The sequence below is a fragment of the Canis lupus genome, chromosome 13 (genome assembly GCF_011100685.1).
Source record: "Canis lupus familiaris isolate Mischka breed German Shepherd chromosome 13, alternate assembly UU_Cfam_GSD_1.0, whole genome shotgun sequence".
NCBI classification, from domain to species: Eukaryota; Metazoa; Chordata; class Mammalia; order Carnivora; family Canidae; genus Canis; species Canis lupus.
Genome location: NC_049234.1, coordinates 20,071,771 through 20,099,767, shown reverse-complemented (window position 1 = coordinate 20,099,767; position 27,997 = coordinate 20,071,771). Strand labels below are relative to the sequence as shown.

The 27,997-nt window shown below is 39.1% G+C and overlaps 1 pseudogene; it reads left to right on the top strand.

The window, feature by feature from the left end:
* Positions 1-4,654: 4,654 nt before the first annotated feature.
* On the top strand, positions 4,655-25,698 carry LOC100687902 (annotated as a pseudogene).
* Positions 25,699-27,997: the final 2,299 nt, after the last annotated feature.

The following is a 27,997-nucleotide window of genomic DNA, read 5'->3' as shown; positions in this document are numbered from 1 at the left end:
TGACCGGGATTCATATCAATACACTGTTATTTCAAATGTGTGCATGCCAAAATTTGGTAGAAAGATGGAATAACATTTCCATGAGCTTTTAATACTCTGAAGCTATATAATAATGTTGGACATTTTGCTGGTGCTTTTGATACAGAAAGTACAAATTTGACAAGCATTCCTAGAAGCCAACCAAACTAAAAATCCAGAGCCCTTCAACTAAACCATTATTGTTAAAATTATTTTCCACAAAGTATTTACTAGGATGCATGTATGCCTTAAGTGGCCTTTTGAAAAGAAGTATTTGCAGTTTTTTGTTTTTGTTTTTAATTTCCCTGCTACTTGCTTTATCAGAATTCTTTCAATTGCTAACAATGGGAAACAACTCAAACTCGCTCAATTTTTAAAAAAGGAATCAACTGAATCATGTAGATATTGCAGGTTTCAGAGAAATCTGTTATCATCAGAGCTCTGTCACCTATCACTCATGTCTACTAATGTTTAATTCTCTTTCTAGGTTGGCCTGATTCCCTTTTCTTGCACACAGACTATTTCCACATGTTGAAAATGATGGCTACACGAGCCCAACAAGTTTCAACTTGAGATCCAGAGAGAAGAGTGAGTCTTTCCTTACAGCACCAATAGAAAAGCCCAAGTGGACTCTAACTGGCCCACCCTCAGTCACCTGCTTTGGATATGAGTGGGGTGCAGGAAGAAGGAGCAGATATTATGATTGACATCCCACCAGACCTACAAGAAGTGGTGAAGGATTTCCCCCAGAAACCAGAAAAGGGGCTATGAAACATGCTGAGCAGAGAAAAATAGTAACTATCACAGTCCATTCTGCTTGCTGATTAGCAAAAAGATATTGGAGATAGAAAAATAGAATCTATTTCTAATATACAACTAGACACATGATATATTAATTATATACTTCTATCTTATCAAAGAGCCGACATACAAAATCAGGACACTTTCCCTCCTCTTTTTTGAATTAAAAAGTTAGAACAATAGACAGCCCAAGATATAGTCTCTCTGTCAAATACCTCTTGTTATTTATAGGTATCCCATGACAAATATCAAATTTATAGTTAATATGGTTACTTATGCAAAAACTAATCATATGAAAGCCTCTCACTTTAAAAAAACAAAAGTAAAGCTAAGTATTGGGTTTAGGAAAGTCCTATGAAATTGTCTGGTTCATCTTTTTCATTTTGCAGATAATGGAACTGAAGACCAAAGAAGTGAAGCTGCCTGGTTCAATTATGCAGCTTTTTATTAAATGAATCCTGGGTTAAAATTCAAGTTTCCTTTCAGGTAGGGAAGTATTTTCCCCCTTGTACATCATTGCTCAAGTTTTTTTACATGTTCCTCACATTGTAAAAGATGTAGAAGCAAACAGACAATTGTCAACTGAAAAGAGAATTTATTGGATCTGTCAATCATTCAAAAAAATTTAAATTTTTATGCAACAAGTTTTAACAGATATTCTCCCCTAACCATATTTTTGAATATACAATCCTGTCATATGTGGAAAAAAATGGTGGCTTGTATGAACCAAGGTTCAAACTGTGTGTTAAATGCTTGTAAAAATAATTACCACATGACATTAAAGTGACATGCATTCTGAGGAATGCTTTTCCTACTTGGCTTCAGAGTTTTGTTTGTGGGGTTTTTTTTTTTTTCTAAAAAGTTTATCTCCTGCTGTGTCTACATGTAATTATACACAGCATGATTAGATGGGGAAAAAAAAAATTCCCTAAATACTACGAACAGCCAAAATACAGTTCTAATCAATTCACTTGATGTCAAATTGTTTCAAATGTATCCTGGGTACTAACACAAGCACTCCTAGCTTTTCTTCTTTTAGTAGAAATTAACATCTGTTTTCCCTGACCATTAAATTTCTGCTCACGATAAAATATTAAGATCCTTAAAACTCTAATCAGAAATGCAAATTAAAATGAGATACTACCTTTTGCCTTTCTGGTTCATAAAGATCAAGAATGAAAGTGTCTAGTTTAGCAAGAATGAGGGAGGGCAATTTTATATACTTCTAGGGCAAGTATAATCACTACACTTTAGGGTAAATATAGGTACTATACTTCTTCTGTAGGCCAATTTGACAACATATATTTAGGACCATTAAGAAATAGTCATGTCTTTTAATTCAATAATTCCACTTTTAGTACTTTGTTCTAAGGAAATTATCAAATACATACAAAAATGTTTATCACCATATTATATATCATAAAAAAGACATCATTAAAAATCAAAAAAGATGTACCTAAATAAATCAGTGATAGCATATATGATAGAATATCTTCTGACCGAAATGACTAAAACTAAAATATTGGCAAATAAATTTTGTCTATCAGTATGATAAAATACTAGGTTGCCATTTTTTAAAAGGTAGAAATATGTCCTAATATAATTGAATTCTTGTTAATTTTGTATGGCAAATGTATGTGTAGCTGTACATATACATACACGCATAAAAATAGATGAATACAAAATACAAGTATATGCATCAAAAATATTCATAGAAGTTATCTCTGCCTGGAGATAATATCTCTTTCAAAATGTTGATGTCATGATTCAATTAATATTTGTAATATTTATATATGCAATATATTATGCAATATATTTATGTGGCATATCTAATATATGCAATATATACTACATATATATAATATACAATAAGATATATATAATTGATACATACAACTATATATTCTTTATTGTATATATTTTATATATTTATTTATAATATTATGTGTATACATATAAAATCTCCTCATCAGAGGACCTGGGAAATAGTAGACTTTCAAAGAATGACAGTCACCTTCTTGCCTTTACAATGTTTTTCTTATGTGACACCCACCCCACACTATTCTACATCGAACATGATTTGGCTCCAAGAACACAATCAGGGATAGAGAAGTATCTCAGGAAGGGAAAAAAGTCAGGCAGAGAACTAATAAGCCTCTGGAGCTCTTTGCAGTGTCTCTGCACGTATCCTCTCAAGCCAAAGCTTTAAGCCGATGTCAGTTTTCAAATGATAACAGAATGACAGGGCTTCATAACCCAGTGTGTGATCTTAAAGTCTACCTTGCTGATGAATATAGGCTAAGGATAACCTTTTTATTCAGAAGGTGTTCTTATTACCTTTTAAAAGCATAAATCAGACCCCGGAAAAGATTAGGTTCATTACTTTAAAATAACCACGTGAAGGAACCCATGGCCACATATCCAAGCTTAATGGATTTTGCCCTCTGAAAGAGGCATAATTTTGGATTCTCCTTCCAGGTCCCTGTTGGGTTTCCATGGGAACAAATGTTTCAGGGTCAACTCTACTCATCTTGGGGTTGGGGAGCTATATGAACAAGTGAGAGAGACAAAATCTGTCTTCTTTGGGAGTTGATTCAGTCTAACTATGGGCCTATATTTGGCCATAACAGAGGAATGGAAGGTCTGATGCGATAGGACGTTTTAAGGCCAAAGCAGTGAAAGCTTCACTGAAGTATGACATAATTTTTAGTCCTTCAAATTGCTACCTGTTCCCTGACCACCTTTAGTCTGCTTTCCCTTTTGTTCACCAAAAGGGTAGATGGTATCTTATCAGGCTATTCAATACAAAGGAAAAAAGGACTCCCAAACCTCATCCTGCAATCTGACTTAATGGAAATAAAAGTCAAACTGAATGGAACATCGAGGTGTTAGTTACTTCACTGTAAAATAAGCTAATCCTAAACACACCCAATGCCCTACACTACTTGTTAACTCATTGTTGCAAATGCATAATCCAATAGGAACTTCCATTCACCCTCCAAGAAACTGCATTAGAATGCTAAGAGGTGCTTAGAGCATGAGTGGAGGATGCTGACTCCAAAGTAATTCTTTTGGCCAAAGTAGCAGATGTTGCATTCAACCACTTATTCCAGGGAAATATGTAAAGCCTGATTGGAAATGCTGAACATAGGTGAGAGAGGAGGCACTTCTACACAGGCCAAGTTCCACTCAGAGCTTTCTGGTGAATGCCAGTAAAAAGATTGCCTAAATCAAGTCCTAACCATAGTAAATACTTACCACTACCATATGCCTGTTCTTTTTATACTGACCCAATATTTATCACTTCTTATCAACCTCTCAGGAAGAAGGTGTTTGGACAAGTAGAGCAATAACTTTTCTCCTACAATTTAATCTATGAAAAGATCCTTAGAGTCTATAATCAAGGTTCCTGATAACAGCTTCCCCCCCTCCCCAAGCCACATCTTTTGTCAGTACATATGTCTATCAGGAGTAGTAAGTATAACCTTCATAACCTTGAAGTCTCCAAAACTGAGGAAAGCAAATTTCAGTGGCCAATTTGCATTTTAGGGAAAGAAAAAAGAGAGGAAGTGTTTGCTATGTCAAGCTATACCCTTAAAGACTTGGTAGAGTGAGGTTACTGTGGCCAAGCCTTTCCTCTTCCAAATTTCCAAAGCATTTACTGTTCTCTCTCTCACTTTTATTCATTCAACAAGAATTCATGTGCAACAGGGATGGGTCAAAGCTAAATGCTGCTACTTAGCTACAGACTGACATCTCTTGCCTTGCCTTGTAATTGAACAGCTGGTATATCTCTTCCCTCACAACAAAGGTCTGTTTCCTGAAGGCTAGAAACATGGCACATCGTTACCTAGAGAATAAAAATCTGACTGACTCACTTCTCCATGAAGCAGCAACAACCCATCTTCCCAGCACCATCCGCTTTACTTTTCCTGTCTCCTGTACGTCAAACAACCCCAGTTATTTACCATTATCAAATGAATTCTATATTTATCTGTTAAAATGTACTGACTCAGGCTGATTGTTCTACATGAATGCCATTGCTCAAACTTTTCCCTTTAATATTATGCCCATTCTTTGGTGTCTTTCCCAGCCAATATCTTGTCCATGAAACCTTTGGAGGGGCCTCCAGAACCTGAATCACTCTTTTCTTCCCCTATGTTCCTATAGCACTGTTGTTTCAGTGTTTGCTTTTGGAACTTATCATGTTATGCCTTTATTTAAAGCCAGTGGTGTCATTTCCTCTGTTAAATTAGAAGCTTATTATTTAATAATTTTGTGCTTATGTGTATACTTCATGTTGCACATAGAAGACACTTAATAAGTATTTTTGAATAAATTCATCAATACTAGCCATCACAATGACTAATAATGTCTCAGCAAGCTCAAACTAATTAACCAATAACAAAGTGTTGCTTAAATAATTATTATACAGCCACAAAATAGAATACTTTGCAGTCATGAAAAATGAATTAGAAGATATTTCCAAGTTATCACTCTTTTTCTTTTCTCCTTAGTAGCTTTTTCAAACTACTTACACCACCCCAAACTCCCAAACTCACCACTTCTCTCTTCATTTCAGCAAGATGAATTTACCTCCTACTTCATGGAGCAAATGAAAAAAACATTTTTCAAAATTTTGTCACCAAACACAGATACTCACCTGCATGTGGTTCCACCCTGTTCTTCTTCCATGTGGTTATGTTGAAAGAGATTTTCATTCATGTTTTAAGACGAAATTCCCATGTGTGTGTACAATGTTATTGTCCACTGTATTCTCCTGTCCCTTGTTCTTTTGATTACCCCTTCAGATTTCTTTATCTTCTTGCTCACTCTCTCTCTCTCTGTCTCCTCCAATCTCTCTTTCTCCCCTTCTTCCCAATAGCATTTAAAGACACTCCCATCTTTGTGCTTAAGAAAATAATGATCTCATGTTACTCTGCATCTTGTTTATAGAAAAACTTTTTAATGGAGTCAGTTCTCTCCTGTTTCCTGAATTTCATCTACCATGTACTTCCCCTCGCACTAAGAGGTAGCTCCTCCCTTCTCCTCCACTAAAAAAGACAAACAACAACAACAACAACAACAACAAAAACCCAAAGAAACAAAAATGTCATCAAAATCATTACTTCCTTATCACTAGAACTTTTTATTTATTACTTCAACCTTTAAGCAGTACATGATAATTGGGATAGCTCCTTTGTGCGCACACTTTTTTCCAGGTGCTGTCAAACTATTTTATCATGGTTTTGCTTCTGCATTTTTTTTTTTAAAGCAGGCTCCATGCCCAGCATAAAGCCCAACACAGGCCTTGAACCCATGACCCTGAGATCAAGATCTGAACTGAGATCAAGGGTTGGATGCTTAACTGACTGAGCCACCCAGACATCCTGCTTCCTTCTTTCTTGATTCCCTACTGTGGAATCCCCTTCCTTTGACATCCCTTACATCTACTTATTTCTGAGGGTGTTCATCCAACCACTCTTCTCTTCCTACTCTACACATTACCCACAGGCATTATCATCCACCATAACTTCAATTACTATCTCTGTGTTGTGAGACATAGAGTCTACAGTTTCTGCCCAGATCCCTCATTTCAGCTCCAATCTCTTATATCCAACTGCCTACACATCTTATATCCTACACATCTCCATGAGGTTGTCTGATGAGCACCATTTCTCAACATTTTCCAGACTGAAGCCATAACGTCCCACCTCACCACACTCAGCGTGATCCTCTTTGTTTCCTTTCCCAGGGGACAGCCTCATCACCATCCAAGTAAGAGACTTAGGCAGAATTCTTAGATCCTCCCTCTTCTCACTTTCAATATTCATTCAATCATTGTAACATACAGAATCCACCTACTCCTTATTTCTTAGATCCATCAGCATCTCTCTATCCCCACTGACAGTACCCTATTTCAGGCCACCATCATCTCTTGCTAGGATTCCTGAAACTGTCTCAACAAGTTTTCCTGCTACAGTCATGTCACATCCCATTCTGCTCCCTTATATTACAACAACCATGGCATTTCTAAAATGTATGTTATATCCCTACTGAAAACCTTTTCAGTGCCATCCCATTGCCTTCAGAATAAGCTAAAAAAAAAAACTTATTATGGTTTCTGGGTTCCATGTTAGTATGATACCTACTTACTTGTTTGAATTTTACCTATAACATTCTCCTTTTTTTCCAAGATCACTTTCCTATACTTGCTAAGTGCACCTGGCTAACTCCTGCTCACACTTCATTTCTAGGATTAGATACTGCTTCTTTCAGATATTCTCATGCCTACAAGTCCAGTTTGGGGACCCCTTTGCTCCTACAGCATCTAGAAATTCTATCATAATACCTAACCCAAAATATAATAATTTCTGTTACCTGTCTACATCCTGTATTATAAAATTCTTGAGAACAGATATCGTGTCTATGTTTACTATTCGTTGATTCAACAAGTAGTATTGTAGTACTGGTTCTAGAATTACAATCAATAGAAAGCAAAACCAGATATGAGAGTTCCTTCATGTCTCTCACAACCTATTCAAGGAAACAGATATTGATCAAGTGATCACACACAAAACTGAATTCTGGTCAATACTACAAAGGAAAATTAGGTTTGATGAAGCCTATAATGAGGAGCTTGACCTAGTGAAGATGGCCCAGGCAAGGAAAACCTCCTTGCCTTTGGAGGATATAATGACTGGGGGGGGTGGGAATCTGAGACTGAGATGTAATTAATGGACAGAGAGGAAATGCACCCTTTCAGCATATGTCAAGGCCCCAGGATTAGATTCAAGGAACTGGAAGAGCTTCAGTGGAACTGGAGCACTAAGAGAAAAAATCCAAATTAGTTAAGGCTGGAAAGTAAAAGTCTAAATATTCAGATGTGCATACCTGCCCTACAGCCATTAACGGATTTCCCACAGAGATGATGTGATCAGACTTTTGGTCTGAGAGATCAGTCTGACTGTAGAACAGAGGATGGATTGGATGAACCCAGAAACAGATGTCAGTATGCCTATTAAGATTCTGACTATCGTCATAACCAAAATGGCAGATAATGGAGGCAGGGGTTACATTGATGGTGTTGGACAAAGAAATAAAGGGAAGACTTAAGAGATATTTGGGAGATGAAATTAGTAGGCTTGGTAATGTATTAGATGCGGGAGTTAGGAAGAAGAAATTCCCTAGAGTGGCATCTGGCACATAGTGGCATTACAACAAGTATCTATCCAATAAATATATAGTGTATGATATTTTTTACTTTTAAAAATATATACATATGAACCTAAGAACCAGTTCCAGTTCTTCCACATTCTAGACACCTTTAATCAAATCACCTTCTATGTGACTAAATTTCCTCATCCATTAAATGGGGAAAAATATAGTAAAAAATGTATAGGTAATTTTCATCAGAATGAAATGTAAAAATTCACATTAAGTATTTAGCCCAATCCTTATTAGTAGTAAATGTTCAATATATGTGAGCTTTAAATATATATATACAACTGCTACATATTATTATTACATAAATATGGACAAAAATACATTAACCCAGTGTAGATCAGGTTTTAAAAAAGGACTATTTTGGTGGGTACATGAAGAAAGAAAAGGGAACCAAAAAGATAAAAACTATACTAGAAAAACGAGATACAATATGACCATATTTATGAATTATAAGATTGTGTGTCTAAACATACACTTTCAGACAACTGTTGAATGTTTTCAATAAAAATAAATGTCTTATTTATGTTGATCTCCTTTATGTATGTATATTTTAAAATCTTTTCTGTAATATATATGTTGCTTATAATAAGAAAAAATAATTTGAAACTACATTTTATACTTCACCTTCTGAAAGTATAAAGAGCCCCTGAAGTGTCCATTTTTGTAGTCAGTGACTTTGAAATTTTATTCTCTTACCAGAGGAATCTAGCCATTGGTATTATCTAGTAATTAGAGTTAATTTCCCTAGATTTAAGGGCATTAAATTTTCCCCTAATCTTGCCTGTATTTCTCTTTTACTTTTTAAAAAGATTTTATTTATTTATTTATGAGAGACACCGAGAGAGGCAGCGACATAGGCAGAGGGAGAAGCCGGCTCCCCACAGGGAGCCTGATGCAGGACTCAATCCCAGGACCCTGAGATCACCACCTGAGCCAAAACTAGACGCTCAACCACTGAGCCACTCAGGTGCCCAGCCTGTATTTCTCTTTTAAACATTCAAGAGCTGAAATACAAAAGAACTTCAAATAAGTGTGCATCCAGCCACATAGTGAAGGAATATAATATTACTGAAGGCAATGACAGGGGAAATTAACCAAATAAAACAGACCTTTGTATTTAAACAGTGTGAACTCACAGCCAATGACAGATAATAGCCCCCCAAACTGATGTAATTAAATAAGAAAAAAAATAGTCTGTAATAATTACCCCTCTTTGTTAATCAAAAGAACTCAAACAAATTCCCCCAAACAACAGTGGAAACTTGCTTTAATAGTGCATTTTTCAATCAAATGGACAAGCAGAAGGACAAAATTAGGAAATTATAATATTGAATATTTCACGTTATTTCCCAGAGCAGAGAAGTCTTAGGTTTATAAACACATATCTAAAGACTATGAGTGAGAACAAGCAATCTGATTATAAGAAGTATTTAAAAGAAAGCAAGCTGAAGGATATAAGCTAAACAAAATGAAAGTCAAAATAGAATAGAATAAAATAATCAGGGTTTTGAGTTCAAAGATTTTTTGAATAACAACCATATTCAAGGTACTCTACTAAGTACATTGCAATTGACATCTCACTTGTATTTGCACAAACGACTTTTGAATTATTCTATGAGGAATCCAGATGAAGAGAAATGATGACATGTGAATGAATCCAAGTCCTTGAACTTTCTCTTTGTTTCCACAGTATGAAGGTTGGAGAAGAGGAACAAAACTTCAGATTTCACTTGAGAAAATCTATGCAGAGTGTAAAGGCAGAATTGTAAAGTGGCATTTGGAAGTGTCCACCCATCCCCTAAGACCAGATGACTTTTTATGATTTTTTTTAAAAGAAGAAATTTGGAAGATAATCCTAGCATGATAAAGCTTGAACTCTGAGTGTTTGGGTTTTATCAGTCAAAGGACAGACAGGCTCAAAGAGTTGAACTGCAAAGAACTTAATGAAGAGGCTATTTCCAGAGATGAGGGAGGGTTTAAAGGAAACTGGTAAGGAACCCAGTGCCAATAGTACCTCAGCCTTGAGTGGTTGTCCTAACAAGCAGCCTGTCAAGAGCAGGTTATGGATCAATGGGGATGGAACATAGCCACACATTAGGAATGCCTTCACTGCAAATGTTTAGAGGGCTAGAGACATCATCTGAGAGAGAATGAAATGGAACACATTTCTAAAAGAAGAAAAAATTTAAAGCAGAAATATCATATGTCCTCCTGGATTTTGGTGGATACTGGTATGATAACAGTAATTTTATCACAGAAAGATGGTATCTATTATTAATTCCAAATAGTTATTGGGAAAGTAAGATGCGGATACAATCTTTCTGTTGTGAAGCAACAGACCAGAGATTGGATCATCTGAAGATGTTAAAGGAACAGAAGCAAAATCCAAGAGATACTGAATTGGGTTGGGGCCTTTCCTGAACTGAAAAATCCACAATGTCTCATTTTAGGGATAAGTAAAAGCTGAAGGAAACAATGCTAAGTAAGGCAAAGCTAAATAAACATTTATAAGCAAATATTACTTAGGATGAAACATAGCTACAAAAGGGCTGGCCAGCAGTCTTAAGTAGCCTTCCCATTTAAGCATTATGTCATACATTCTGGTATCATTTTTACGTGGTTTAGGTAATAGCACAATATTATATAGGATTTTTCTTATTGTTTCCAAATGCAAATATTATAATAAATAAGAACTTGATCCATAAACACAGCTCTGTTCCCTTCACCCTTATTCAAAACTGCCAGAAAAGTAGACTACAAATGAAAATGCTAATAAAAATACAAAGCAAAAAGATATACCTAGTAGGTCAGTGGTGGAAATATGATAAAATCATGTAAAATTATTTTGGGCAAGAAAAGAGGAAAAAAAGCAACTGAGAATAGATGGGACAAAGAGAAAACAAATTGTAATAACATAGTAGATTTAAATTCAACTATATCAATAATCACATGAAAAATAAATACTATCCCCCTCAAAAAAAGAAGAGATCAGGGATCCCTGGGTGGCGCAGTGGTTTGGCACCTGCCTTTGGCCCAGGGCGCGATCCTGGAGACCCAGGATCGACTCCCACGTCGGGCTCCCGGTGCATGGAGCCTGCTTCTCCCTCTGCCTGTGTCTCTGCCTCTCTCTCTCTCTCTCTCTGTGTGTGTGACTATCATAAATAAATAAAAATTAAAAAAAATTTTAAAAAGAAGAGATCAGATTCTTTAAAAAAAAAAAAGATCCAATGTTATGTTGTCTATAAGAAATCTTCTTTAAATACAAACATAGGTAAAAAGAATAAAAGAATGTGAAAAGATATGTCACACCACAATCAAGAAAGCTGGAATGAGGGGGGAGGAGCAAGATGGCGGAAGAGCAGGGTCTCCAAATCACCTGTCTCCACCAAACTACCTAGAAAACCTTCAAATTATCCTGAAAATCTATGAATTCGGCCTGAGATTTAAAGAGAGACCAGCTGGAACGCTACAGTGAGAAGAGTTCGCGCTTCTATCAAGGTAGGAAGACGGGGAAAAAGAAATAAAGACACAAAGGCCTCCAAGGGGGAGGGGCCCCGCGAGGAGCCGGGCTGAGGCCGGGGCGAGTGTCCCCAGGACAGGAGAGCCCCGTCCCGGAGACGCAGGAGCTGCACCGACCTTCCCGGGGGAAAGGGGCTCGCGGGGAGGTGGGAGCAGGACCCAGGAGGGCGGGGATGCCCTCGGGCTCCCCGGGACAGTAACAGCAACTGCTCGCCCAGGAGAGTGCGCCGAGCTCCCTAAGGGCTGCAGCGCGCACGGCGGGACCCGGCGGGACCCGGAGCAGCTCGGGGGGCTCGGGCGGCGGCTCCGCGGAGGGGGCTGCGCGGCCCGGGAGCGCGAATCCAACAGCGCATGCTCCGGAGCACAGGGCGCCGGGACACAGCCCAGGATCCGGCCTCCCCCGGGACAGGCAGAGGCCGGGAAGGCCCAGGACAGCGAGGACGCTCCTGCCCCAGCTGAGCAGATCAGCGGCCCCGCCCCGGAGCCTCCAGGCCCTGCAGACGGAGTTCCTGCGGGGGCTGAATCCAGGTTTCCAGAGCTGCCCCGCCACTGGGGCTGTTCCTCCTGCGGCCTCACGGGGTAAACAACCCCCACTGAGCCCTGCACCAGGCAGGGGCACAGCAGCTCCCCCAACTGCTAACACCTGAGAATCAGCACAGCAGGCCCCTCCCCCAGAACACCAGCTAGACTGACAAGTTCCAGGGGAAGCCAAGGGACTTAAAGTACACAGAATCAGAAGATACTCCCCGGTGGTTCTTTTTTTGTTTGTTTTTGTTTTTGTTTTTGTTTTTGTTTTATTTTGCTTTTTGATTTGTATCCTTCCCCCACCCCCTTTTTTTCTCCTTTCTTTTTCTTTCTCTTTTTCTTCCCTTTTTTTTTTCTTCGTTTTTTTTTCTTTTTCTTCCCTTTTTTTTCTCTTTCTCTTTTCTTTCCTTCTTTCTCCCCTCTTTTTCTCTTTTTCCCAATACAACTTGCTTTTGGCCACTCTGCACTGAGCAAAATGACTAGAAGGAAAACCTCACCTCAAAAGAAAGAATCAGAAACAGTCCTCTCTCCCACAGAGTTACAAAATCTGGATTACAATTCAATGTCAGAAAGCCAATTCAGAAGCACTATTATACAGCTACTGGTGGCTCTAGAAAAAAGTATAAAGGACTCAAGACACTTCATGACTGCAGAATTTAGAGCTAATCAGGCAGAAATTAAAAATCAATTGAATGAGATGCAATCCAAACTAGAAGTCCTAACGACGAGGGTTAACGAGGTGGAAGAACGAGTGAGTGACCTAGAAGACAAGTTGATAGCAAAGAGGGAAACTGAGGAAAAAAGAGACAAACAATTAAAAGACCATGAAGATAGATTAAGGGAAATAAACGACAGCCTGAGAAAGAAAAACCTACGTTTAATTGGGGTTCCCGAGGGCGCCGAAAGGGACAGAGGGCCAGAATATGTATTTGAACAAATTCTAGCTGAAAACTTTCCTAATCTGGGAAGGGAAACAGGCATTCAGATCCAGGAAATAGAGAGATCCCCCCCTAAAATCAATAAAAACCGTTCAACACCTCGACATTTAATTGTGAAGCTTGCAAATTCCAAAGATAAAGAGAAGATCCTTAAAGCAGCAAGAGACAAGAAATCCCTGACTTTTATGGGGAGGAGTATTAGGGTAACAGCAGACCTCTCCACAGAGACCTGGCAGGCCAGAAAGGGCTGGCAGGATATATTCAGGGTCCTAAATGAGAAGAACATGCAACCAAGAATACTTTATCCAGCAAGGCTCTCATTCAAAATGGAAGGAGAGATAAAGAGCTTCCAAGACAGGCAGCAACTAAAAGAATATGTGACCTCCAAACCAGCTCTGCAAGAAATTTTAAGGGGGCCTCTTAAAATTCCCCTTTAAGAAGAAGTTCAGTGGAACAGTCCACAAATACAAAGACTGAATAGATATCATGATGACACTAAACTCATATCTCTCAATAGTAACTCTGAATGTGAACGGGCTTAATGACCCCATCAAAAGGCGCAGGGTTTCAGACTGGGTAAAAAAGCAGGACCCATCTATTTGCTGTCTACAAGAGACTCATTTTAGACAGAAGGACACCTACAGCCTGAAAATAAAAGGTTGGAGAACCATTTACCATTCGAATGGTCCTCAAAAGAAAGCAGGGGTAGCCATCCTTATATCAGATAAACTAAAATTTACCCCAAAGACTGTAGTGAGAGATGAAGAGGGACACTATATCATACTTAAAGGATCTATTCAACAAGAGGACTTAACAATCCTCAATATATATGCTCCGAATGTGGGAGCTGCCAAATATATAAATCAATTATTAACCAAAGTGAAGAAATACTTAGATAATAATACACTTATACTTGGTGACTTCAATCTAGCTCTTTCTATACTCGATAGGTCTTCTAAGCAAAACATCTCCAAAGAAATGAAAGCTTTAAATGATACACTGGACCAGATGGATTTCACAGATATCTACAGAACTTTACATCCAAATTCAACTGAATACACATTCTTCTCAAGCGCACATGGAACTTTCTCCAGAATAGACCACATATTGGGTCACAAATCGGGTCTGAACCGATACCAAAAGATTGGGATTGTCCCCTGCATATTCTCGGACCATAATGCCTTGAAATTAGAACTAAATCACAACAAGAAGTTTGGAAGGACCTCAAACACATGGAGGTTAAGGACCATCCTGCTAAAAGATAAAAGGGTCAACCAAGAAATTAAGGAAGAATTAAAAAGATTCATGGAAACTAATGAGAATGAAGATACAACCGTTCAAAATCTTTGGGATGCAGCAAAAGCAGTCCTAAGGGGGAAATACATCGCAATACAAGCATCCATTCAAAAACTGGAAAGAACTCAAATACAAAAGCTAACCTTACACATAAAGGAGCTAGAGAAAAAACAGCAAATAGATCCTACACCCAAGAGAAGAAGGGAGTTAATAAAGATTCGAGCAGAACTCAACGAAATCGAGACCAGAAGAACTGTGGAACAGATCAACAGAACCAGGAGTTGGTTCTTTGAAAGAATTAATAAGATAGATAAACCATTAGCCAGTCCTTATTAAAAAGAAGAGAGAGAAGACTCAAATTAATAAAATCATGAATGAGAAAGGAGAGATCACTACCAACACCAAGGAAATACAAACGATTTTAAAAACATATTATGAACAGCTATACGCCAATAAATTAGGCAATCTAGAAGAAATGGACGCATTCCTGGAAAGCCACAAACTACCAAAACTGGAACAGGAAGAAATAGAAAACCTGAACAGGCCAATAACCAGGGAGGAAATTGAAGCAGTCATCAAAAACCTCCCAAGACACAAGAGTCCAGGGCCAGATGGCTTCCCAGGAGAATTTTATCAAACGTTTAAAGAAGAAATCATACCTATTCTCCTAAAGCTGTTTGGAAAGATAGAAAGAGATGGAGTACTTCCAAATTCGTTCTATGAAGTCAGCATCACCTTAATTCCAAAGCCAGACAAAGACCCCGCCAAAAAGGAGAATTACAGACCAATATCCCTGATGAACATGGATGCAAAAATTCTCAACAAGATACTGGCCAATAGGATCCAACAGTACATTAAGAAAATTATTCACCATGACCAAGTAGGATTTATCCCTGGGACACAAGGCTGGTTCAACACCCGTAAAACAATCAATGTGATTCATCACATCAGCAAGAGAAAAACCAAGAACCATATGATCCTCTCATTGGATGCAGAGAAAGCATTTGACAAAATACAGCATCCATTCCTGATCAAAACTCTTCAGAGTGTAGGGATAGAGGGAACATTCCTCGACATCTTAAAAGCCATCTATGAAAAGCCCACAGCAAATATCATTCTCAATGGGGAAGCACTGGGAGCCTTTCCCCTAAGATCAGGAACAAGACAGGGATGTCCACTCTCACCACTGCTATTCAACATAGTACTGGAAGTCCTAGCCTCAGCAATCAGACAACAAAAAGACATTAAAGGCATTCAAATTGGCAAAGAAGAAGTCAAACTCTCCCTCTTCGCCGATGACATGATACTCTACATAGAAAACCCAAAAGTCTCCACCCCAAGATTGCTAGAACTCATACAGCAATTCGGTAGCGTGGCAGGATACAAAATCAATGCCCAGAAGTCAGTGGCATTTCTATACACTAACAATGAGACTGAAGAAAGAGAAATTAAGGAGTCAATCCCATTTACAATTGCACCCAAAAGCATAAGATACCTAGGAATAAACCTCACCAAAGATGTAAAGGATCTATACCCTCAAAACTATAGAACACTTCTGAAAGAAATTGAGGAAGACACAAAGAGATGGAAAAATATTCCATGCTCATGGATTGGCAGAATTAATATTGTGAAAATGTCAATGTTACCCAGGGCAATATACACGTTTAATGCAATCCCTATCAAAATACCATGGACTTTCTTCAGAGAGTTAGAACAAATTATTTTAAGATTTGTGTGGAATCAGAAAAGACCCCGAATAGCCAGGGGAATTTTAAAAAAGAAAACCGTATCTGGGGGCATCACAATGCCAGATTTCAGGTTGTATTACAAAGCTGTGGTCATCAAGACAGTGTGGTACTGGCACAAAAACAGACACATAGATCAGTGGAACAGAATAGAGAATCCAGAAGTGGACCCTGAACTTTATGGTCAACTAATATTCGATAAAGGAGGAAAGACTATCCATTGGAAGAAAGACAGTCTCTTCAATAAATGGTGCTGGGAAAATTGGACATCCACATGCAGAAGAATGAAACTAGACCACTCTCTTTCACCATACACAAAGATAAACTCAAAATGGATGAAAGATCTAAATGTGAGACAAGATTCCATCAAAATCCTAGAGAAGAACACAGGCAACACCCTTTTTGAACTCGGCCATAGTAACTTCTTGCAAGATACATCCACGAAGGCAAAAGAAACAAAAGCAAAAATGAACTATTGGGACTTCATCAAGATAAGAAGCTTTTGCACAGCAAAGGATACAGTCAACAAAACTCAAAGACAACCTACAGAATGGGAGAAGATATTTGCAAATGACATATCAGATAAAGGGCTAGTTTCCAAGATCTATAAAGAACTTATTAAACTCAACACCAAAGAAACAAACAATCCAATCATGAAATGGGCAAAAGACATGAAGAGAAATCTCACAGAGGAAGACATAGACATGGCCAACATGCACATGAGAAAATGCTCTGCATCACTTGCCATCAGGGAAATACAAATCAAAACTACAATGAGATACCACCTCACACCAGTGAGAATGGGGAAAATTAACAAGGCAGGAAACAACAAATGTTGGAGAGGATGAGGAGAAAAGGGAACCCTCTTACACTGTTGGTGGGAATGTGAACTGGTGCAGCCACTCTGGAAAACTGTGTGGAGGTTCCTCAAACAGTTAAAAATAGACCTGCCCTACGACCCAGCAATTGCACTGTTGGGGATTTACCCCAAAGATACAAATGCAATGAAACGCCGGGACACCTGCACCCTGATGTTTCTAGCAGCAATGGCCACGATAGCCAAACTGTGGAAGGAGCCTCGGTGTCCAACGAAAGATGAATGGATAAAGAAGATGTGGTTTATGTATACAATGGAATATTACTCAGCTATTAGAAATGACAAATACCCACCATTTGCTTCAACGTGGATGGAACTGGAGGGTATTATGCTGAGTGAAGTAAGTCAGTCGGAGAAGGACAAACATTATATGTTCTCATTCATTTGGGGAATATAAATAATAGTGAAAGGGAAAAGAAGGGAAGGGGGAAGAAATGTGTGGGAAATATCAGAAAGGGAGACAGAACGTAAAGACTGCTAACTCTGGGAAACGAACTAGGGGTGGTAGAAAGGGAGGAGGGCGGGGGGTGGGAGTGAATGGGTGACGGGCACTGGGTGTTATTCTGTATGTTAGTAAATTGAACACCAATAAAAAAATTAAAAAAAAAAAAAAGAAAGCTGGAATGACTATACTAAAATTTCAGAACAAGGAATAGTATCACTAATATAAAGGTGCATTATCTAATGATAAATGAACCAATTCATCAAGAAGACATAACAATTCTAAATGTGTATACATACATCTAATAACAGTTTCAATGTACATGAAAGACAAACTATTAGACAGAAAGAACAAATAGACAAATCCATAATTATAGTTGGAGATTTTATCACCTCTTTCAATGTTTGATAGAGCAAGTATACAGGAAATCAAAAGGATATAGAAGACCTAACAGCACATTGGTCCTAACTGTAATGTATTTAATACTCAACCAACAAAAGCATACAATGCATTCTTTGCAAATAAACGTGGAACATTGACCAATATAGACCATATGATGGACCTCTAAATAATATGAAGTATCTATAAAAAACCCACAGCTAATATCATCCTTCATGCTTTACTCATAAGGGTTGGAACAAGGCAAAAATACCTCCCTCACTACATCTAGTCAGCATTGTACTGGTGGTGCTAGCTCATGCGGTAAAACAAGAAACAAAAATAAAATGCCTGCTGATTGGAATGGAAGAAGTAAAATTTCCTTATTTGCAGGATACATAATTGTCTATGCAGAATATACCAAAAGAAAATACTAAGTGAGTTTTGCAAGACTGCAGATAACAAGGTCAACACAGAAAAAAGCTAGAATTTAAAAGCCTAAGAATACCAATTATTGACAAGTACGTGGACACCTGGAGCTCTCTTACACTGTTCCTGAGAATGAACACTGGAAAACAGCATGATTTCTTTAAAAGTAATACACATCCCTCCCCTACACCCAGAGATTCTATTCCTAGGTATTTATCCAAGACATATGGGAACATTAATTGACACTTGTATTCAAAAATCAGATTTATTCATAATATTCCCAAACTGGAAAGAATCTAAACTTTCATCAATATCTGAAAGACCACAACAAATGTGATCCAAGTATGCCCCACTTTTCAAAACTGTGCCTCATAACACTTTGTTTTTATGAAGCAGCTGTATTATTACCTGACTTCTTGAACTGAAAGAAATCTGAAGAGGATGTACACTTTTATGACAAAAAGCAAAAATCGTGTTCAGCGTTGGTTTTGCAGCAGCCCTTATAAGAGACAGCTGGTGGGAGCATCAGCATCTCGGCATCAAGTTGCCTGAGCTTTGACCTGTGTCTGGTGCTTTATCTCGATTTATTTTGTGCATGTATTGGCAGGATGTGTCCGAAGGGATCAGAAAAGTCCAAGAGGTGATTTTTTTGGGGTCTGAGAATGCTCAAAATTTTGTCCATATAAATTAATCACAATTGCCTCTTTGCTCTTATGCCATTTTGGCTTACAAAAGGTCTCATAGATGGTCATGGAAACCTGTACATACCTATAATGAAATACAGTGCAGCAATAAGAAGGAATGAACGACTGATTAAAAGCAGTAACATGAATAAATCTCAAGAACATCTTGCCAAAAGCATCCACCAGAAAATACTACATATCTTATAATTTCGTTCATGTAAAATTCTAGAAAAACCACAATTATGGTAAAAATTATGGAAAAAAAAAGAGGTCCATATCTACCAAGAACCAGGAGTCAGGAATAAGAGATAGACTTAATTTTTTTTAAAGTTTATTTTATTTTAGAGAGAGCGAGAGAGCAGATGGGGCTGAGGGGGAGAGAATCCCAAGCCGACTAGTGCTAGATTTCACCACCCTGAGATCACAACCTGATCTGAAACCAAGAGTCGGATGCTCAACTTTAAAGATTGATTTTAAAGGCATGTAGATCAACTGTTTAAGGTGATGAAAATATCCTGATTACCATAGAGGTTACGCAACTGTACATAATTATCAAAACTCAATGATTTTTACACATAAATTAATAAATTTTATTGGTTGTGAATTACACTTCAATCATGTTGATTTTTTTAAAAGTCCAGAAAAAAGCGCCTACAGCTGTAGTGATTTGTCAATGGAAATTTTTTTTGTTGAAATTTAATGTCATTGAAATCCTCTTACCCATGAAAATGTAACCCTTTACATTTAATAAGTTACATGCAATGACACATGATATGCTAATGAAACTGTATTTGAAATACAGATCATTCTAAGGAGTCACGGTAACAATACAAAGTGTCATTGAGGATATAGAGTAACTACAACTCTCACTCCACTGCTGTGGGAGTTGTACCAAATTGGCACAGCAGCTCTGGAAAATTCTTCTAAGTTATCTATTAACCTTAAAGATAAACATACTTTATGACCCAATAGTTTCACATGTAAGTTTGTATGTAATAAAAATAATCTCTTCAGGGTGCCTGGGTGCCTCAGTCAGTTGAGTATCTGACTCTTGATTTTGGCTTAGGTTGTTATCTCAGAGTCCTGGGATGGAGCCCTGCATCGGGCTACCTGGTCAGAGGGGAATGTGCTTGAGGATTCTCTCTCTATTTATATCCCTCTGCCCCTCCTTGTCTCTCTCTGAAATAAATAAATAAATTTTTGAAAAATAAGCTCCTTTGTCCATCAAATAAAATATATAAGAATTTCATAGATGCTTTATTCATAAAACCCCCAAACCCCCAAACTCATGAAATGTCTAAAAGCAAAATATAAATAGTTGTAGTGTGCTCACAAAATGGAATACTATTCAGCAATAAAAAAATAAATGACTGCTACCCACAACAATATAGATAAATGTCATAAACAGTGTTGAGCAAAAAAAAGCCAGACCCCAATTCCATTCAAAGTAAGTTAGGAATAAACAAAATGAATCTAAGTTGGTAGAAGTCAGAATGATGCTATCTTTGGTGGAGAATATTATCTAGAAGGGGGCATGAGGGAGCCTTCTGGAGTGCTGAAAACATTCTTTCTTGGTCTGTAATATGGTTATATACACACTTGTAATGTAAAAATTCTTTACATCACACACTTAAAATTGGTGCATTTTTTGTGTGAATTATACCATAATGCAAAAGTTTTTGAAAGTTTAAAACATGCTTTAAAATTTTATGAAAAAGAGAAAAAAATCATAGTCTTAGACTGCTAAATATTATTCTAGTTCCATGGATAAGGAGCTGAAGGAAGAATGCTTTTGGAACATTCTCTTTGTAAAAATCCCTCTGGAGGGTGTTAGGGAATTCCCAGCAGCAGATCAGGGGAGCCTGAAAGCCATAACAGAAAAAAAAATGTGTTTTATTAAATTAAAATGTCAATGCTTTCCTGATTTCTCCAATAGTTATTTCTTTTTAGTTTCCCATAAGGATTGACAGTGGATATCTGTTGACTTGGCCTGACTAGGAATCAGCAGATTATCCTTCAAGTCCCTCTGCTTCTGAGTAGTGGTGCATACTCAGAGGGGTCAGTTATCCTGTGATTTCAGATTATCAATCGACAAAAATATTTTTACTAGCAGTAGTAAGTACATCTCCTAATAGCTCCTGAATAATTGTTATAAACTGCCTACTGTGCTGGCAACTTTGCACACAGTGTCTCCAATGTTGTGTGGTAGGTCTTACTACAGAGAGGAAATGTAAGAGTATGTTCTCTGGGGTCAGATTCCCTGAGTTAAAAACCTGGTTCTGCTTCTTTTCAAATGTATAATCTTGGGCCCTTATCTATTCATCTGTAAAATAAGAATAAAAAAATATCTTTCTCTCAAGATTCATATTAAAGCATTGAGAATATGCCCAGCGCATACTAACAGCTCTACATGTATTTGCTAAATAAAATGAGAGAAGTCACTTTAAAGATGAAAAAATGCAAGCTCACAGTGACAATAATATGCCCCAAGGGTGAGGCAAGGAGAGTGTTACCCAGGGGCAGACAAGGAGGGGGTGCATTACATGCTGGGCATTTTTTTTTTTTTTTTTTTTTTTTTAGAAAAAGAGGAAGAAGGCCATCTGGATGGCTCAACTGGTTAAGTCTCCTACTCTTGATTTCACCTCTGGTCATGATCTCAGGATTATGAGATGGAGAAATGGAGCCCCCTGTTGGGTTCCATGCTGGGTGTGGAACCTGCTTAAGATTCTCTCTCTCCTTCTACCTCTGCCTTCCTCTGCCCACCCCCACGCACATGCACATGCTCACACTCTCTCTCGAAAGAAAGAAAGAAAGAAAGAAAGAAAGAAAGAAAGAAAGAAAGAAAGAAGAAAGAAAAAAGAAGAGGAAGAAGAAGAGTGAGACTTTTTATTACCACCATGCCCTGATATTTCAAATCAATATCAGAGATAAAACACTCTCCCACTGTTCCCGCAGGCACGGTGGACAGCCCTACATTGAGGTTTAGAAAAATCCCTGAGTGACACAACTACAGATCACTGAGCTGCAATTCAAACCCATATCCATCAAATTTCAAAGTCTGTACCAACTGAACCCCTTCTAAGGGCCATTTTTGTTCGTGGAATACATTTTTTTGAAACTCAAATCTTCTCTATATGATATCCATATCATCTTCTTCAAAACATTTTTTAGTCAAGAAATTAATAGTAGTACCTACCATGTCCTGGGTTTGGGGTTCTGTTCTAGCCACTGGGCATACAGCAGTGAACAAGGCAGTGTCCTCTCTCTCTTAGAGCTTACATTCTAGTAGGGTGACACAGAAAATAAATAAACGAATGCACTATTTTCAGATGACAATATGTCAATGAGGAAATAAACCAGGCCGATGGGCCAAAACTCTGCTGTCCAGCATAGTAACCTTTAGCCACATGTGGCTATTGAATATTTAAAATGTGATTAGCAGAGCACCTGGGTGTCTCAGTCTCTTAGGTGACTAATTCTTGATTTCAGCTCAGATCATGATCTCAGGGTGGTGAGGTTGAGCCCCACCGTGGATTCCAGGCTGAACAGTGCATTTGCTGAAGATTCCCTCTCTCTTTTTCCCTCTCCTTCTGCCCCTCCCTCATCCCCACTCTCACTCTCTCTCCCTAAAATAAATAAATAACCAAACAAATAAAATGTGATTACCTCAAATTGAATTACGATGTAAATGTAATCTACTTTGGATTTGTAATCCACATATGGATTTCAAAGATTTAGTACTAAAGAGAGTGTGAAATATCTCATGAATAATTTTTATGTATTTATTCATGTAGTTAAGACCCAAGAGTATTTTATGTACAAAACAACATATTTACCATGTCCAGTGTTCTTTAATATTTTCTATAGTGTAGATTTGCTGGTGATGAATTCTCCCAGAATGTGTTCTTCTGAAAAAGTCTTTATTTCTGTTTTGTGTTATTTTTTAAAGATTATTTATTTATTTGAGAGAGAGAGAATGAATAAGCAGGGAGAGTGGCAAACCAAGAGAGAGAAGCAGACTCCCCGCTGAGCAGGGAGCCTGACACAGGGCTGAATTCCAGGACCCCTGGATCACAACCTGAGCTAAAGGCAAATGCTCAACCCACTGAGCCACCCAGGTGCTCCTATTTTATATTTATTTTATTTTATTTTATTTTATTTTATTTTATTTTATTATTTTATTTTATTTTATTATTTTATTTTTTGAAGATTTTAATTTTGAGTAATCTTTATACCTGGCATGGGGTTCAAATTTACAACCCAGAGATCAAGAGTCACATGTTCCACTGACTAAGGCAGCCAGGCACCCCTCTTTAATTTTTTAAAGTTATTTCCACTGAGAAGCACCTGCACCACTGGGTGGCTCAATAGGTTAAGCGTCTGCCTTGGGCTCAGGTCACGATCCCAGGGTCCTGGGATCCAGTCCCATGTTGGGCTCTCTGCTCAGTGGGGAGCCTAATTCTCCCTCTCCCTCTGCTGCTCCCCCTGCTTGTGCTCTCTCTCTGTCAAATAAGTAATTAAGTAATTTTTAAAGAAAAGGCTGCATTCACTGACTAGAGAATTCAGAGTTAGTGGCTTTTGTTCTTTTAGCACATTGAAGATGTCATTCTATTGTCTCCTGGCCTACATTGTTCCTGATTAGAAATCTATAGGCCCATATCTTTTATTTTGTATGTAATGTGTATTCCTTTTCTCAGGGTGATTTCACAATCTACTTTTTGTCATGAGTTTTCACAACTTTTATTATAATATGTGAGATTTCCCTTGCTCTACCTGCTTGGGGTTCTGCTGAGCATCTTGAATATATGGATTGACAGTTTTCCTCAGATTTGCAATAAATGTTGCCAGTGTGTTTTTCAAATACTTATCTCTTTTTTTTCCTCTCCCCTTTTTATGAAACCCTGACACATACGCTGACACTTCATATTGTCGCCCAGCCAGGAAAGCTCTGTTCATTGGGTCTTTTTACCCTGTGTGTTTCAGTTTGCACAGTTTCCATTGCAATGCTTTCAAATTTAGTGCTTTTTCTTTCCTTCTTAGTGTCTAATCAGTTGTTAATCCTCCCAGTGAAATTTTCCATTTTGGGTATTGTTTCATTTCCAGAAATTCCATTTTTTTAAATCCCTCATTCCTCTCCTCATTAGGCTTATGTTTCCCTTTAAATCCTTCAAGATACTTAAATTTGCTGCTTTAAGATCCTTGTCTACTAACGCCATTACCTTCATCATTGTTTATCTTGTGTGTAGTCCGTGATTGATGCTCCTCCTTGTAGTCGCATGTTTTTCCCTACTTCTTTATTTGTCCAATTTGTGCATTTTGCAATGTTGAGTGCTGGATTTTTTTTTAATATACATTCCTGCTCATTCCAGCCAGGGCAGCGCCCCGGGGTGGGGGGGTGCTTTGGGCACCCCAGCTCCTGCAACCTGGGAGGCGGCCCCGACTCTTGGAGCCGGAACGCAGGGACAGATGGACTTGCAGGCACTGCTGTCAGAAGTGCGAGGAGTCCAGCTATTGCCAGTCAAGTGAGGATGAAGTTGAAATTCTGGGACCTCTCCCTGCCCAGACTCCTCCCTGGCTGGTGGCCAGCTGGAGCAGTGACAAGGACCGGGACTCTGTCCACACAGCTGGCGAAGTCCCTCTGACCCCTTGGACCAACTCCCCAGATCGAAGATGCTCGTCCTCAGCTCAGATACGTCTAAGTCTACGTACAGCCTGACCTGGAGGATTTCAAGTCTCGCATCCAGACCACCAGCCACTTACTGATATTAAACCCATCGAGTTTGGCGTTCTCTGCACCATAAAAGGAACCCATCCAGCCCTCGGTGCTCAGATGGACCTATACCCCAGACAACTACTTCAGAAAGTTCAAGCCCCAGCTGTACTCCCTCGACTCCAACAGCAACGATGTGGACTTCCTAACAGACGAGGAAGTCTTGTCCAAGGACCAGCTGGACATGCTGTGCCTCAGCACCCAGTATGACCTGCCACACAGCCACCTGACGATCTGGGTGATCGAGGCCAGGGACCTGCCACCGCCCATCTCCCATGACTGCTGGTGCCAGGACATGGCCCACTGGAGCCCCTTTGTCAAGATCTGTCTCCTGCCAGACCAGAGGAACTCTAAGCAGACGGGGGTCAAGTGCAAGACCCAGAAGCCTGTGTTTGAGGGGCGTTACACCATAGAGATCCCCCTCCTTGAAGCTCAGAGGAGGCCCCTGCTGCTAACCATGGTGAATTTTGATAAATTTTCCCACCATTGTGTCACTGGGAAGGTGTCGGTGCCTCTGTGCCAGGTTGACCTGGTGGAAGGCGGGCCTTGGTGGAAGGCGCTGGTCCCCAGATCTCAGAATGAAGTGGAGCTGGGGGAGCTGCTTCTGTCGCTGAATTCTCTCCCAAGTGCTGGGAGACTGAATGTGGATGTCATTGGAGCCAAGTCATGTTTTCAGACCGATGTGAGCCAAGGTTCAGACCCCTTTGTGAAAATCCAGCTGGTACCTGGACTCAAGCTTGTGAAAACAAAGAAGACATCCTTCTTAAGAGGCACAATCGATCCCTTCTACAATGAATCCTTCAGCTTCAAAGTTCCCCAAGAAGAACTTGAAAATGCCAGCTCGGTGTTTACAGTGTTTGGCCACAACATGAAAAGCAGCAATGACTTCATTGGAAGACTTGTCATCGGCCAGTACTCCTCGGGCCCCTCTGAATCCAGCCACTGGTGGCAGATGCTCAACACTCACCGACCGCCCTGGAGCAGTGGCACAGCCTGAGGTCCCCGGCTGAGTGTGACCATGTGTCTCCCACCTCGCTGGAGGTGACCTGAGGGATGCAGGGAAAGCAGCTTTCCTTTGTTGGGAAAAAAAAAAAAAAAAAAAAAGAAGAAGAAAATTTAAGACAGAAAAAAAATATATATATATATGTGTGTATATATATATATATATATATATATATATATATATACATTCCTTTAAAAGATATTAGACTTTATTTGGGCAGGCACTTAAATTACTTGCTATTCAGTCTGAGTTTTTTCAAAGTTTTCTTATAAGCTTTTTTTAGAGCAGGTTTTGCACATCCTTGACTCTAGAGCTAGCTTATTTTCTCTCAGAAGACATGACCCTCCACTGTCACCACTGAATTCCTCTGGGTTTCAACAAAGACTCTACTCTGGGTGACCAGAACTCAGACATGTCCCAGCCCTGTGTGTTCCAGAAACTCCTCCGTTTACAGTCCTGTGGTTATTCTCTGCCCAGCCAGCCTCATGGACTTTCACCCGTCACAGCTGTGGTTTAGTACCCAACGTCCTACTCAAGGGGAGTATGTATAAAATACTCCAGACAGTTCCCTCCGCCCTGGTACGCTGACCCTCAAATTCCAGACACTTCACTCTTCCAAAATTCCAAGCCTCTGTCTCCTGCCTGCACTGCAATCTGAAAAGTGCCTCCAGACAGAAAGCCCAGATGCACAAAAAGTCCACGTCGTTTGCTGCTCCCCTTCTCTCCTGAATCATAGTCCTGCGCTGCCTCTTGCCTAATGTGCAAAAACAGTTACCCCCGAGGCTTCGTCCAGTTACCTCATTGTTTACCACGAGATGGTGCTCCCCTCATGGTGACTCCATAATGGCCAGAGGCAGAAGTAAGCCTGTATGAAATATGACAGTTTATAAAAATAAAGATGTTTTATTTACTTAAAATTTTTTTAATGTTTTATTTTTAAAAAGGAAATGAATTCCAAGGGCGTCTCATCATAAGAAACGTCTAATTTAGTATACTGGTTTTCAAACTTGGTTGCAACTTGGAACAACCCAGAGTTTCCGATTTAAATGGTCTGGGATGTCACTTAAGCATCAGAAATGTTTAAAACCCCCTTGATCATTCTACTCTGCAGCCAAGCTTGAGAATCACTGAGTCTACACTGTGGAGAGGTGGGTGGAACGTATATGTGAGTGTAGGGGTGCAGGGCTGCACACATGACTGAGTATACATGTATACATGGAATACACCTTCCATCTGGCTCTCTGGATCAGTAGCTCTCAAACATTATTGTTGGAGAAACCCTGCTCAGGTTAAATGCCTAGCAAAGGATATTTTTCCAGTATAGGATGTGCCTAGCTAGGCCTAAGGAAAAAGTAGAGAATGCTGCTCAGGTGGTTAGGGGCCACTAAGAGCAGCTGTTTATGAGTAAGGGCCTATATTTCATGGATCAACCATTTGATCATCCTGTTCATTAACATGAGTCAGAGTGGCTACACCAGAATCTGACCAGTTAAGGCATATGTTTGGAATGCCAGGGCACAGAGGAGAGCTCATGTCTCTCTCCTCTACTGTCCAGTTCCTTAAGTTTTTCAGACCAAAACCACCATGTAAAGGAATATTGAGGGTTAATCTATCTACTGAATCAGAGATTGAATCGAAAAACTTCATACCCTAAGCTGAATTTTCTTCTCTGTATATATTCAAAAAGAATGAAAATATGGAGAAAATATACATTCACTGAGAGCCAGGTATTTCATACATGTCAGCTCAGTAATAGCACCAACCACCTGACGGAATAGGATAGCCTCATTGTAAAGAAGAAACCAAGGAAAGCTTTAGAACCTGCTCTCTCATGATTTTATTCCATTAGCACAGAGGAAAAATATAACTGATGAAAGTATATCTGCCCTCAATGAAGCAGATGAGCCTGCCTACATCCAGCCTAGTGCCTCTTTGCTCCTCATGGAATCCCAGAGGCTCCTGAATAGAACTGCCAGGGCTCCACTGAGCACATACTATGAAAACTATTTACAGATAAGGATCATTCCAAGTTTCATGTCCTGTGACCCTGCTGTTACAGCATCTTGCCCAGGTTAGGCAGCCAATTAATGTTTATAGAGTGTGACTTTTTCTTTCTTCGTCTCACAGAGGGATCTCTCCCAGCTGAAGATACTAGCCCCTTAATTTTACCAATGAAAACTCATTCAGTCTGGAATTATACAAAGGACATAGGCATTGGACAGAGCCAGCTTCAAATCCCAGAACCAACTATTTCTAGCTACGTGAATGTGGGCATGTTACATAAAAATCTCTAAAATTCATTTATCCCATTTATGAAAGGAGAATGAAAACATAGTGTCTGGGTCA